At 44.6% G+C, this 14,906-nt stretch overlaps 1 pseudogene; it reads left to right on the top strand.

Moving 5' to 3' along the window:
* Nucleotides 1-630: 630 nt before the first annotated feature.
* On the top strand, nt 631-11,196 carry LOC120882212 (annotated as a pseudogene).
* Nucleotides 11,197-14,906: the final 3,710 nt, after the last annotated feature.

The following is a 14,906-nucleotide window of genomic DNA, read 5'->3' as shown; positions in this document are numbered from 1 at the left end:
CAGTACTATATATGAAAGAAACCACCAGGACCTACTATAGAGTATAGGAAACTATATTAATATCTTGTGATAATGTATAATTGAACAGAATCTCAAAAGGAATATACGAAAAAGACTTAAAAGACACTGGATGCTTGGGGCTGGTGCACTGGGACGACCCAGAGGGATAGTACGGGGAGGGAGGAAGGAAGGGGGTTCAGGATGGGGAACACGTGTATACCTGTGGCGGATTCATGTTGATGTATGGCAAAACCAATACAATATTATAAAGTAACTAACCTCCAATTAAAATAAATAAATTTATATTTAAAAAAAGGGAAAAAAAGAAATGATAATCGTTGTGCCAGCACTAAGTTATCATGACACCACTCAACGTGTACTGAAATGTTCACATCAGTAAGTATATTGTCACTGATCAATTATATATGGTTCCTTATTCTCCACAACTGCCCCAGCACTTATTTGTAGACTTTTTAATGATGGCCATTCTGACAGCTGGCAGGTGGTATCTCTTTAAAATTCATTTTTTATTTTCTTCCAAGTAAATGTCAAAACTATGGGCTGTCTGTCTCTATGAGCATCACACATCTAAGTACTTGATTAGTATATTTAAAACGCTAAGAGAACAAGATGGCGGAGGAGGCGGTGGACGTGGGGTACATCTCTCTCCAAGGATACATCAGGAATACATCTTCAGAGACAGAAGTGCATGCAGAACGCCAGCTAACAGGGGACAAGAGGACCCGACCAGTGGGAAAGAATATAGAGGACCACGCAAAACTCGGGAGGACGAAGGAACTACGGGAAAAACAGGAGTGTTAGAAGGACCGGACCTGTCCTCAGTGGGTGAGGGAACTGAAGCAGGGGCCCGATCCCCACATTGGGGCAAATGTCTGAGTCAGAGGAAAAATATTTAAGGCTGAGAGTGAAAAGGAAAAGTTAAAATTTTACCTCCTTCTTCCGCCTCTGTAACTCAGCTTGCTCCTTGCAAAGTCTAGATCACATAGGTCTCAGAAAGTGCGAACTCACGATACTAGGAACTGGAGCTTATCTCACTCATCCTTGTCCTGCTCTTTGCAATCACCCTAGCCCCTGCAAACCTGCAAACCCAGTTAATCATGCCTGTCCATGTATAAGAACCCTGTAACCCCTTTGTTTGGGTCTCAGAGCTTGGAGTGTTAACTCTTCTGGGCCTGCTGGCATAATAAACCTGAGTTCTCCAACTCTCCGAGTGTGGGTTCTGCAACATTTCTGGAGGCCCCAGCGAGATTCCAACCACGCCCGCCCCTTGAGCCGGACTGGTGGCTTGGCCGGTTGGAGCAGAGCAGCCCTGAGACTTAACTAACGGGGAGGTGCGCCACCTGATGGTATTCCGGGTTCTCTTTTAGACATTCCGACTCTCTGGACGGCCAAGCCCCGACCGGATTCATTGGAAGGATGGACCAACTCACCAGGAACGGCCACAGGATAAGGTAAGGCCCCGGGGCCAGTCCCCAGTCAGGAACTCCTACCCCAGTAGGTAGAAGAGGAGGCTGATCACCTCCTTGGAGCTCCCAGGAAGGGAGCATCAGATAGGGAGACCTGGGGATTTGGGAAAAGGGAGGTACTGTGATGACCTCTGAGTGACTGTGTATGCATGATTGCTGATTGAAGGAAGTAAAAGTGAGGACTTGTTCTGTGGAGCCTGAGAGGGTCCAAAACCTGTGGTTCTGTGATGACCTCGTAAGGCTGAAAGGTGGTGCCAGTCTCTGGGGTATTTGATCCCTCCCTGCAAGGCTGGTCTGGGTCAGGGGTTTATACCGGCCTGCCAATGCTAAGAGGTGTCTTAAATCTCCCTAGGGAGAGTAGCCACGTGGACAAAAAATGAATGTGAATGAGTGTGTGGCCTGATTCTCTTGCACTTCAGGCTCGATTGTGTGGCTTCACGGCCTTTGTGGCTACCGAATCTGAGTGGCCCTACCTTGTGGTTCCGTGGTGACCTCATATGGCTCAAGGCAGTGTCTGCCTCTGGGGGACCCAGTCCCTCCCTGCAAGACAGATCTGGATCAGGGGTTTATACTGATCCGCCAATGCTAAGAGGCACCTAAATTCCCCCTGGGGACACAGACAAGCGGGCATCTGACTGGTCTCCTCTTTTGAGGGGGCACCCACCCTTGTTTGTTTTTGTGCCATCGACTCAGGGCGGGATACACAGGGAGGGAGAAATTATTGGTTACCAGGTTGTTTTTTTTTTTTTTTTCTGACTTCTTGAGCCAAGATCTAAGAGATTAGGTTTTCCTCAGAATCCTGCCAGGTAGATTACGTTTGTCAACATGAGGGGAAGTTCCTCTAAGAAAACAGTTTTAGATTGCATGATAAAGAACTTTAAGAAGGGCTTTGTAGGAGATTACGGAGTCAAGATGACCCCCGGGGAAGCTTCGTAAATTATGTGAGCTCAATTGGCCGGCCTCTGACGTTAGATGGCCGCCAGAGGGCACTCCTGACCTGCCCACTGCCCAAGCTGCACAGCAGGTAGTCCCTGGGACTCCAGGACATCCAGATGGGTTTCCACGCGTAGACTCCTGACTTCTAATAGCACAGACCCTGCCCCCATGGGCATGATTTTGCATGAATGGACAGAGACAGAGTAGGGTATTTGTGGCCCAACCACTCAGAAAAAAAATGAAACAGAAAGCAGCCCTGCTGGCAGTAGCGTTGAGGAGCTCGGGTCCAGTGAAACGCTGTTCCCTTGTGGAAGGGGAAACTAAGAAGAGCCAGCACCACGCTACGACCAGTGTGTCCATTGCATATGACCGGACGCTGGAGGAGTGAGTACACCCACCGCAGAGGGATATCTAAAGGTCGAAGAAATTCAGTCAACCCAACAAAGAAAGGCATCAGCCTCAGCCGATTGCCCAAAACCTTATCGGTCTGGCAGGAGCAGAATCAGATTAGGGAAGACTGGGCTCCCTGATCCGGGGCCCCTGGGGGCCCACGGTCACAGTGAAAGTAGGGGGCCAATTAACGACTTTTACGGGGGATACCAGAGCTGAACACTCCGTGGTAACCACACCTGTGGCTCCCCTTACAGGCCGAACAGCAACTATTGTTGGGGCCACAGGGGACAGGGCAGCCCGCTCATTTTGCAAGGCTCGTTCATGTCAGCTAGGGGGCCATCTGGTGACTCATGAATTTCTGTATTTCCTGGAATGCCCCATTCCCTTGCTGGGTAGAGACTTACTGGCAAAAATAGGGGCACAAATCACCTTTGCCCCCAGAAAGCCTGTGAGCCTCACCTTGGGGAGCCAGTCGGCTTTGATGATGGCTGAGCCCACGCCCAGGGAAGATGAATGACATCTCTATTCCTCATGGAGGAAACAAATAAGTCCCCCCAGACGGCTAAAAGAAGTCCCTGATGTCTGGGCAGAGAAGGGGCCTCCAGGTTTGGCCAAAACCCATGCCCCCATTGTAGTGGACCTGAGGCCAGAAGCCACTCCTGTTAGACAAAAGCAATATCCAGTACCACAGGAGGCACACCTGGGAATTTGGGACCACATCCAGCGCCTACGAGATGCTGAGATCCTGATCGAATGTCAGTCTCCCTGGAACACTCTGCTCTAATCAGTCAAAAAGTCTGGAGGGAGTGACTATCGCCCTGTCCAGGACCTCTGCGCCATCAACAGTGCACATTGATTATCGTCCATCCAGTGGCCCCAAATCCCTGCACTCTCCTGAGTCTCTTACCTGCTCAGGCAAGCTGGTTCACCTGCCTCGATCTCAAGGACGTGTTCTTCTGCCTCTGGCTGTCACCAGCCAGCCCTTGTTTGCCTCTGAATGAGAAGACCCACACACCAGGAGAAAGACACAGCTGACTTGGACTTGACTGCCACAAGGCTTCAAGAACTCACCTACCCTGTTTAGTGAAGCCCTGGCTGCGGACCTTGCTGTCTTGCCGGAGAAACTTTAAACTGCACCCTACTCCAGTACGTGGATGACCTGTAGCTAGTCAGTCCCACTCAAGGGGACTGCTGGAGAGGCACCAAGGCCCTGTTGGCTCTACTTTCCACCACAGGGTACAAAGTGTCGTGCAAAAAGGCTCAGATCTGCAGAATAGGAGGTCAAATACCTGGGGTTCGTCATCTTGAAAGGGACATCAGGTGCTCAGACATGAGAGGAAGCAAGCCATCTGTTCAGTACCTTGGCTGAACACCAAAAAAGAAGTCTGTGAGTTCCTCGGGGTTGCTGGATTCTGCTGGACCTGGATACTGGCTTTCTCTGAAATTGCCGAGCCTTTGTTTAAAGCCACAGCAGGATCTGATAAGGACCCGCTAGAGTGCGGAGGTGAATAGGAAAAGGCCTTCGAGGAGACAGAGAGACTCTTGACCAGCGCTCCAGCATTAGGGCTGCCAGATGTGACAAGCGACTTTAACCTCTTTGTACATGAGAAAAATCACACTGCACTGGGTGTCCTCACACAAGCACTCGGGCCATGGCAGCGCCCAGTCGCACACCTGTCCAAACGACTGGATTCAGTGATCGCGGGATTGCCACCGTGCCTCCAGGCATTAGCTGCCACTGTGGTTTTGGTCAGAGAAGCAGATAAGCTTACTTTAGGACAAAATATAAAAGTAAGGATTCCCCATGCTATTATTGCTGTGATGAACAGCCAGGGGCATAAGTGGCTGACCAACTCCAGGATGACTCGCTATCAAGGACTGCTTTGCGAGAACCACGGGTCCAACTTGAGACTGTGCAGACCCTGAACCCAGCCACCTCTTTACCTACGGAAGCCAGAAACCCTGATCATAACTAAGAGGAGGTCATAGATGAAATTTACTCGAGCAGGCCAGACCTGACGGACATCCCCCTCCAGGACCCAGAACCGGAGCTATTCACTGATGGAAGAAGCAAGACGGCCAGCGCAAAGCAGGCTTTGCCCTAACAACGACTGACAAGATAGTGAAAGCTGAGGCCTTGCCACAAGGGTAGTCAGCACAGTGGGCTGAGCTATGGGCACTCGCCCAGGCGCTAAGGCACGCCGAAGGGAAACGAGTCAACATCTATACTGATTCAAGGTATGCCTTTGCATGTATGTGGAGCCATTTATAAAGAAAGGGAACTATTGACAGTTGGAGGGGGGCGGGAAGAAGATTAAAAACAAAAAAGAAGAAGATCAATGGACTCTAAATGAGGGAGGAATAAAAGAAAAGGAGGGCTGGTGGGAGCCCCCAGACCAGACACTTGGTCCCCAGCAATGTAGCAATCCAGCTGGTAAACTGAACCATATCATGAGACATCTCATTTAGGAAAAACCGTGCTGGAGAGTTTACAGAGCCACTGCTATTTCATTCCTAAGCTCCCAACCCTGTGTGCCCAGATCAGTGCTAGACATGTGACTTGTGCACAAAACAATACCAGCCAGGGACCAAGATCCAACCCAGGGGTGCAGACAGCTGGGACACTGCCCTTTGAAAATCTAGAAGTGTACTTCACTGAAGTCAAGCCCTATAGGGGCTTTAAGTATTTACTTGTGGTAGTCTGCACCTACTCGGGATGGGCTGAAGCCTACCCACCCCCCCCACCCCCAACACTGAACAGGCACGAGAAGTGGCCAAGGCCTTGCTAAGAGACATAATCCTGAGATATGGGCTGCCTCTCTCCATAGGGTCTGACAATGGCCAGCTTTTGTGTCTGAGATAATCCAAACTTTATCTAGGACGCTGGGAATCAAATGGAAGCTTCACACTGCTTACAGGCCACAGAGCTCAGGGAAAGTTACTACATTAGCTAAACTCTGCCAGGAGACCCAGTTATCTTGGGTCCATATGTTACCCCTAGCCTTACTCTGAGCCTGATGCACCCTGAGGTCCTCAGGCTATATTCTTCCTTTGAGATCTTATATGGGAGAAGGCACCTGGTGAGAGGAAAACTCAAGGGAAACCCCCAACAACTAGCTGAGCTGAGATGTCCCAACACCTCCAGGCCCTGGGAAGAGTCTTCCACCATATTGTCTGAGAAACCTTAGAAAAGACACCCATTCCTGGGCAATTGGCTTCATCCCTATCAGCCAGGAGATGAGGTATGGGTTAAAGATGGGAGAAAAGAACCACTTCAGCCAGTTTGGACAGGCCCTCACACGGTTGTCCTGGCAACCCCTACCACTGTTAAAGTTATAGAAATCATCCCTTGGATCCACCATACCAGAGTCAAGAAGGCAGCGGCATGGACTGGTCAGCTTCTGGAGTGACTAGAGCAGGGTTCAGCATCTTTCATGGGTGAGGGCCATTGTTTTTGGAACCAGAACTTGAGGGGATTTTCGGGGTCCCGAACTGTTTTCCAGGTGTCCTTATTACAGGAACCCGCTGCCTTCTTGCTTCAGTCACACCCCAGGACTGGGATTTGGGTCAGAAGCTGCGGTTAGCTATCTGTTATCTCATCAGAGTGGGAAGCCTCATTCTTATTAGATGTCTTTTATGAGTGATTCTCCCTACTAACTAAATTGCTCGCAGTATAGCTGACCCCTCTTCACAATAGGCTCAGTTGCTATAGCCTTGATAACCCAAAGATGGGGGAAAACCTTTTGCTAGTGTTCAGTTACCTGTTCTGTGCAGGTTGCTTTGCAGCCCTTTGGTGTTCCTTGCTGTGACATGGTGCCACTCCTTATCCATCATGAACCTGTCAACATTACAGTCAACCCTTGGAAAATTGCTTACTTAACTAACAGCTAGAACAATGTATAGATAGCCAATTCTCTAGGCTGATCACCCACGGCCTTCCTAACCATGTGCTGTATGTCCAGGGGCCTGGGCACCGAAAATGTTTCCAGTCACGCCCCCCACTGCCGCTGCCTTTCCTCCACCAGAGGATCCAAACCCTGGGTGGCATCCCGACACCATGGCATCACCACCATGCCCCTGCACCTCCATCTACCCCCAAATGCCATGCAGATGTTACAACCCAGAACAGGTGTCTGTCTGCCAAATGGAAGAACCTCCTGGACAGGGACAATAATGCAGACAAATGAAATCACAGACCAACTTTGCCCTAAAAAATCAGGCTTTGCCTGCGGCAGCATGACCAAGTCACAGAGTTCACCTCTCCAGACCCCAGTCTGTACTGGGTTCTCAACGCAACTCATCTCCTTGTTAATGACACCAGCCCCAGCTAGCTGGGGGCTGCTGCTGGCTTTGCTCATCCTTAGGCGCTCCATGGTGCTTAGCCACACCAGTACCACTGAATAATGCAACAGCCCTGGGGACTCCTGTAGATCAACCCGTACAAGAGCCAGTTTTAAGGGCAATTGCGTTAACTCAAAAGGCTCCAGAATCCTTTACAAATGATGGAGGAACTGAACCTGTAGGCCATTTAGCCAGGGACCGATGCAATCAAACTTTATTTATTTATTTTTAAATTAATTAATTAATTTTACTTGGAGGCTAATTACTTTACAATATTGTAATGCTTTTTGCCATACATCGACATGAATCAACCACAGGCGCACATGTGTTCCCCATCCAGAACCTCCCACCTCCCTCCCCATCCCGTCCCCCAGGGTCATCCCAGTGCGCCAGCCCTGAGCACCCTGTCTCATGCATCAAACCTGGTCTGGCGATCTGCTTCACATATGATAACATACACTTTTCAATGCTACCCTCTCAAATCATCCCACCCTTGCCTTCTCCCACAGAGTCCAAAAGACTGTTCTATATATCTGTGTCTCTTATGCGTCATATATAGGGTCATCATTACCATCTTTCTAAATTCCATATATATGTGTTAATATTGGCATTTTTCTTTTTTAAATAAAATTAATTTATTTTAATTGGAGGTTAATTACTTTACAATATTGTGGTGGTTTTGCCACACATTGACACGAATCAGCCATGGGTGTACATGAGGGTCGTCCACTGGGGTTTGCTCCTGCGGCTGCCCTGGAGGGCTTGGGTTTGCCCCTGTGAGGGCCAGATGTGGAGGTGGTGCAGCTGCTTGGGTCGCAGGGGTTCTGGGAGCACCAGGTACTCAGGGGAGTTGGCTGCTAGGGCAGCAGGAAATACAGTGCTCTAGAAGGGTATGGCAACCAGTATTGGGTGGTACACTCCAGTGTTCTTCCTGGAGAACCCCCTCCTCCCTGACAGAGATGCCTGGCAGGTCACAGTTTACAGGGCAGCAAAGAGCTGCACATGCCTGAAGTGACCCTGTGGGCAGAGAGGCAAGACTTTTTTTGCCTGTGGCAGCTCTGCCCCAGTGAGAGTTGAGCATGAAGGTGGCGCAGCTGCTTGGCTTGCAGGGACGCTGGCAGCGCCAAGTGTGCAAGGACACGGACTGCTTCCGCTGCAGGCGTTATGTCCCTCTCAGAGTCTTTTTTCGAGCCTCTTGTAGCTGGTGATCAAAAGGCCTGTCTGTAGCTCCACCTGTTCAGGCACTTAGAGGGCTGGCTACCTTGCCTGGGGTCCTTCTCTGTTGTTGGGTGTGTCAGGCACATAGAGGGGCCCTCCTGGCTGGGATCCTAGTCTGTAGGTTGGCGCCCCTGGCACGTAAAGTGGCACCCTGGGTGGGGTCCTGCTCTGTAGTGCCGTGTGTCAGGCGTTTGATGGGCCAGCCTCTCTCTATTGTTCAGCTGCCGATGGTGGCGTGTGGGGAGAGACAGGCTATGGTGATGGCTCCATCCCCTACCCGGGACTCAGCAGTATCGCCTTGCTTCCGTGGCTGCCTGGCTTTCCTCCCTCACACCTCCTCACCATCTCTTCTCCCTCACATCCCCTCAGTCCATCTCTCTGCAGTCAACAGCAGCCCTCGCCCTGGGACTGCCCCACAATCCCTAAACTCCAGCTCCCAGCTGCTGCGCCTTCCAGGGGACCAGTGTCCCTGTCCAGGGTGTGTATGGCTGCAGCAAGGACTGTCTGATTCTCATTCCATTTAGGCTGCCACAGATGAGCTGTTTCACTCTCAGCCTTCAGTGTTTCTCCTCTGACTCAGACAATTGCCCCAGGCGGGGATTGGACCCCTGCCTCAGTTCCCCCGCCCGCCGAGGGCAGGTCCAGTCCTTCTGACACCCCTGTTTTTCCTGTAGTTCCTTCGTCCTCCCGAGTTTTGCGTGGTCCTCTATATTCTTTCCCACTGGTCGGGTCCTCTTGCCCCCTGTTAGCTGGTGTTCTGCATGCACTTCTGTCTCTGAAGGTGTATTCCTGATGCATCCTTGGAGAGAGATGTACCCCACGTCCACCGCCTCCTCCGCCATGTTGTTCTAGGGAAGATTTTTACCTCTTATTTTTAAGAAAGTTCTGTTTGAGTCTAGGGTAAATTGAGGACTATCTTGTAATTAAATGTTAAAAAAACCCCAAAACTTTTAGCTACTACTCTACTGGAGCTTTTTATGTATGTATGTTTATTTTATATATACTTATTTATAGTTTGAAATCTTACTGTAAACTGTGTGTCCTAAATAAATAGCATTAATTACACTATTTATTAATGGCTATGCCTGTTTTAATAAAGAGTAATATTTCTGAAGCCAAAACAAAATTAAGTATACATTTTTCTTTTTTTTGCCAACTGTGGAATATCTCATCGTATGACCCACAAGCAAGATATTTGCATGATTTCTTCGACACATCGTAATGTTCTACAAGGACATAAGCATAAATAAGCCACAACTGCTAAGTGTGGAAATCCAAATCATTAGGTTCCCAATGAGTAAATGATTCTTGTCTTGTGTTTTTAGGTTCCCAGATTGTGGTGAGCCGTGTCCTCGGCTGGTGGACCTGAATTTAGCTGGCGATCCTACTGACGGAGCCTCAGTGGCAGTGCAGAGGGACTGTGGCATTTGGTGTCCCCGAGAGTTGAAAATTGATCCTGATCTTGGGTGTGCCTTTTTGCACGTGCGTGATCGTTCACCTCCTTGTCCAAAGATGTACTTTAGGAGAGAAGAGCTTTCATTTGCTCGGTGTTTCATAGGATTGATTTCAGGCATTTGCCTGTCTGCCACGTTGTTTACTTTTTTCACTTTTTTGATTGATGTGATAAGATTCCGTTATCCTGAAAGACCCATTATAATGTATGCCGTCTGCTACATGATGGCGTCATTAATTTTCTTTATTGGGTTTTTGCTTGAGGACCAAGTCGCCTGCAGTGCATCCAGCCCTGCACAGTATAAGGCTTCCACAGTGACCCAAGGATCTCATAACAAAGGCGGTATCATGCTTTTTATGATACTCTATTTTTTTCACTATGGCTGGCAGCGTTTGGTGGGTGATTCTTACCATCACATGGTTCTTGGCAGCTGTGCCAAAGTGGGGTAGTGAAGCTATTGAGAAGAAAGCCTTGCTGTTTCATGCTGGTGCGTGGGGCATCCCTGGAACGCTGACCATCATTCTTTCAGTGATGAATAAAATTGAAGGTGACGGTATTGGTGGCGTGTGTTTTGTTGGCCTCTACGATGTTGATCCTTGAGGCATTTTGTTCTTGCACCCCTCTGCCTGTGTGTGGTAGTTGGGGTTTCATTCCTTTTAGCTGGCATTATATCCCTAAATAGACTGTGAGTTGAGATTCCATTAGAAAAGGAGAACCAGGATAAACTGGTGAAGTTTCTCATCTGGATTGGTGTTTTCAGCACTCTGTATCTCGAACCACTCAGGGTTGTAACTGGATGCTACTTTTATGAGCAAGCTTACCGCACCATCTGGGAAACAACGTGGATACAAGAACGCTGCAGAGAATATCACATTCCATGTCCATATCAGGTAAGGGAAACCTTGTCCTAAATTTCAAAACATTTAACAGTGAAAAGAGCTAATCTTAGCTGTTTTTTTTTTAACTCTTCATGAAAAACCTGAACATTAAAATTTTGAAGTGAAGTTAATGAACAAATTTATTGTAGTAAGAATGTCATACACGCGTTTCTGTTAACATCTTCCTTCTAAAAGATCACTTTTGTGAGTCCAAGCCATGGGCTTTTAAGCACTTTACTTCTGTTATCACAAAATAGTTGCTTGTTGATTACTTAGAAGTCTGCAGGTTTGAGGGGAAGATGTTGATTAAAAGACAGTCTCTGTGGAAATTTTACTGATACTTAGAAAGGGAGTTTTAACAGTTTTGAAAAAAAACTTAGAATGCATTTGTACAAACAGTTTCATCTTTTAGTTGGTCTTAGTTTTTCTTTTTTGCATACAGAATATTTTGTGATTTACCTTTTAATTTAAAGAGATCGGATAATCATAGAATTTTAGATCTAGAGAGGACCTTAGAGATGGTTTATTCCAGTTCCCTCTGTAATTTAGAGTTCTTAAACATCTGTCTCATTTGAGGCTTAGAAATGTTAAGTGGCTTGCTCACTTTATTCAAGTACTTATGCATTCTAGATAACTTCTGTTTACTTGTCTCTTTCCCCTAGTAGACAGTGAAGTCTTTAAACGCAAGAACATCTTTTTCATATTTTTTCAAAGCATGTTCTATAGGTTAGTAGATGATGGCATTGAGAATGGGAATGTGTAGATTGAGAAGAAAAGACATTTTTAAGAAATGTTCCAGTTTTCCTGGAAACAAGGAGTGTGTGATTAGCACATAGTCAATTCTCGTAAATACTTGATGACTGAAAATGCCATTTCCTTTTTTATTTTGTGGTATAAATAATTCTACACAAAATTACATTTTAATATTATATCATTATAATTTATATTATAAATATTAGCTACTGGCTTTTAAAAGACCAACCTAAAATTGAGAGACCAGAAAAAATGAATAATTGAAATTTTATTACATTTCTTGATAGAATTGCTTATTAAAAACTCTTAATGTGATTTTTCAGGCCTGAAGCTAAGTAATCAAATTTTGCCTCTAATGAGAGAGAAAGAGATGATTGAATTACATCATGTGCTTCTCCATGTAAGGTTTCTAGGATCCAAATAGACATTATCTTAGGACTGTGAGAGAAATAATGCTTGGCTCTGAAATAATGATCTGAAAAATACCAGACCTCAAACATGTAAATGAGTAAATTGGAGTCGTTGGGACGCCACTATTTTCAAAACATTCCAAAGAATCTTTTAGCATCTTTAGAACCAGTTTGAGCTATATAAAAATCTCTGTGTGTATTCATTTGTTTACAGTCATAGGTTCTATAAGTGTCTTTTATTTCCAACTTACAGAAATAATGTTGGATTTCCAATATCCTAAAAAGAATAGAAAATGGTATAATAACTAATGTAGTTATTAAGGTATAAAGTCTGGGTCAGGAATCCTGGCTTCATATCTCACTCTTATTATTTACTAGTTTTATAGTTTTTGATCAACTTCACCTCTTTCCACTTCAATTCTTCGTCTGTAGAATGAGTAGTGGAATCTCATAGTAATAAAAGAGTAATCGTGTTAGATAGAAATAGTAGTAGAATCTGTCTCCTAGGACTGTTCTTAGGCCTCTCCGTGCAGTTAGAAGAGTGCCTTCTGGTATAAGAAGTGCTCGACTGTTAGTTCTGTTACTCATTTCTTCATTTATTGTTGCTGCTGTTACTGTTATTTACACACACACACGTGTGTACATAAACTGTTTTTTAAACCATTCAGTACCAAACTTTAGCAAATGCCATGTTTAAGTTATTGAGAATATACATGAGGGTATGTGTACCACTAACTTGTTCATTTTAACTGCAGTAGAGAGATTTAATGGACAAATATACTTCAATTCATTTACTCATTATTTTGCTGAGGGACATAGAGTTCCAAGTGTTTTACTATTGTAATACCTATGTTCCTTGTACATCAGCAAGAATGTTCATGGGGTGTATACCTAAAAGTGTAGTCGTGGCATTTTAACATACAGGCATCTTCAACTCAAGTGGTTCTTTTAATTTACACTGGCAGTTATAGAGTTGGAATTCCCCATCTCACCCCATCTTGGTGTTCTCGGGTTTTTGAGTTTTTGTCAGCCTTTGAGACAATATCTCAAGCCTGTCTTGATTTTTATTTTTATTTCCCTTGTGCCTCGGTGTTTTCATATGTTTATTGGCTGTTTGGGGTTTCTCTTCTGTGATTTGCCTATTTGTTGCCTTTGTCCTCTGCTCTGTCAGGTTATTTGCCTTTTGTTGTTATTTTTGTTTTATTTCTTCTTCAGTTACTTGGATTGCAGATATCTCATCCTGCTATCTAGCTTGTCTTTCACGTTGTGTTTTCTTTGCCTTTTGTGTTTTAAGAAATCACTGCCTCTATATGAATGGTGCTTTTTGCACCATTTATCAAATAGCCCATGTAAATAGTAATGCATGACTGTAATATACAAGTTCCATTTTTAGGCTGTCTTATTTTCTGCTCTGTTTGAACAACCTTGTTTCAATCCCACATTACCTCTACCTTATGCGTCTTCAAAATTATTTTAACTGTTCGTGGCACTCTTCTGTTTGAATTTTAGAATAATTTCTTCATGAGAAACAGTTTGTATTTTGTTGAAATTGTTTTAGGTTTTAACTGAATCCAGGGGAAATTTCTGTCTTTGTGATACTGAGTTTTAGTATCTTTTTGTTTCTTTATGTATGTATTCATTAATGTGTTCCTAGGTACCTTACAGTGTTTGTTTCAATTGTGAATGAGATCTTTTCTTTGTTACATTTTTCAGTTGGTTATTGCTGGTCTACAAGAATGCCACTGAGTTTTATATATTGACCTTATCTTGAGCATCCCTGCTGAACTCTTCTGCTAGCTCTAATTGTGTGTAAGTTCTCTTATATATTCTTTGTAGAAATCCTGTTGCTGCAGGCAAGGCCAAGTTCATATCTCATATGCCAGTTCTAATGTTTTATTTAAGATTTTTGTGTCTATACTCACAAGAGATATAGACTGTGATATTAATAGTTTTTCTTTTCTTCCCACGTATTTTTCCTTTTTGGTGTCAAGGATGTAATAGCTTCATAAAGTGAGGTCTTTTCCTCCTGTTCTTTGAAACAGTTTTTACAATGAATAGGGACTGTCTGCTCTTTGAAAGAGTCGGTATTTCATCCTGTAAAAATCCTCTGTCATGGTATCTTTGAAGTAAAGAGAGAGAAATTTCATCTTTTCAAACCGAAATTCTATAATTCTCCATTCCTCCCTGTCTCCTGGCCTTTGGCAACCATTGTTCTACTTTATTTCTCTATGAATTTAACTGCTCTGGGTGGGTACCTCATATGAACGAAACTCAAACACTAGAATTATAATATTAGTTTTCATTCAGGATTTTACTTCAGAGGAATTGTATACAGACTTGTAAACTGAGCACGAGAGCTATTGAATTCCTATTTGAAGTAATATCCATACATAATTGAATAAGATTTACTGTTACTGAGCATGCCTCAAAGAATGCTTGTCAAGTTTTGATGATAATTCCTAATGAGAGGTTTTCAAAATGTATTAAGCAATGATGTTATCCTTGAGGTAGCCTCCTCAGGTGTCTTGGAGAATGTAATATTTGAATATATGTTCACGTGAATATCAGTGCGGTCTTTTTGTAGTCATTCCTCATACTAATGAAACTTTCAAACATTTGAAAAATGTTTGAGGTAGTTGATCACACTGTTTCAAAATACCCATTTGGGTTTAAAGTAAATTGGATGTCTTTAAGTCCCTGATTTGAAGAAAAGTGGGCTTGTGTAAAGTATTTTAAAATATTTAAAATGAATGTCCTTGCTGAAAACAAGAATTCACTGCTTGGATTTTAAAATGCTATACACCAACTGTTTTTTGCAAGAACACTTGTAAAAAAATGTGTGTTAGATAATTCTTGAGAAAGTAATCTTGACTGCCTGAAAAGAGTTGGTCGTGAAATACAGCTTGAGTTTTCAGAATAATGTATATTTTACAGTTTAAAATCAGTAAAGTTTATTCCTAGAATATGTGTCATCTTATGCATTATTTAAGTCACAGTAATTTTCCAGGTACTTAGTTTGTTTTTCGTTTTTTTTTTT

This window comes from Oryx dammah, unplaced genomic scaffold (assembly GCF_014754425.2).
Source record: "Oryx dammah isolate SB20612 unplaced genomic scaffold, SCBI_Odam_1.1 HiC_scaffold_2, whole genome shotgun sequence".
Lineage (NCBI taxonomy): Eukaryota > Metazoa > Chordata > Mammalia > Artiodactyla > Bovidae > Oryx > Oryx dammah.
This window is presented reverse-complemented; position numbering and strand designations above follow the sequence as displayed.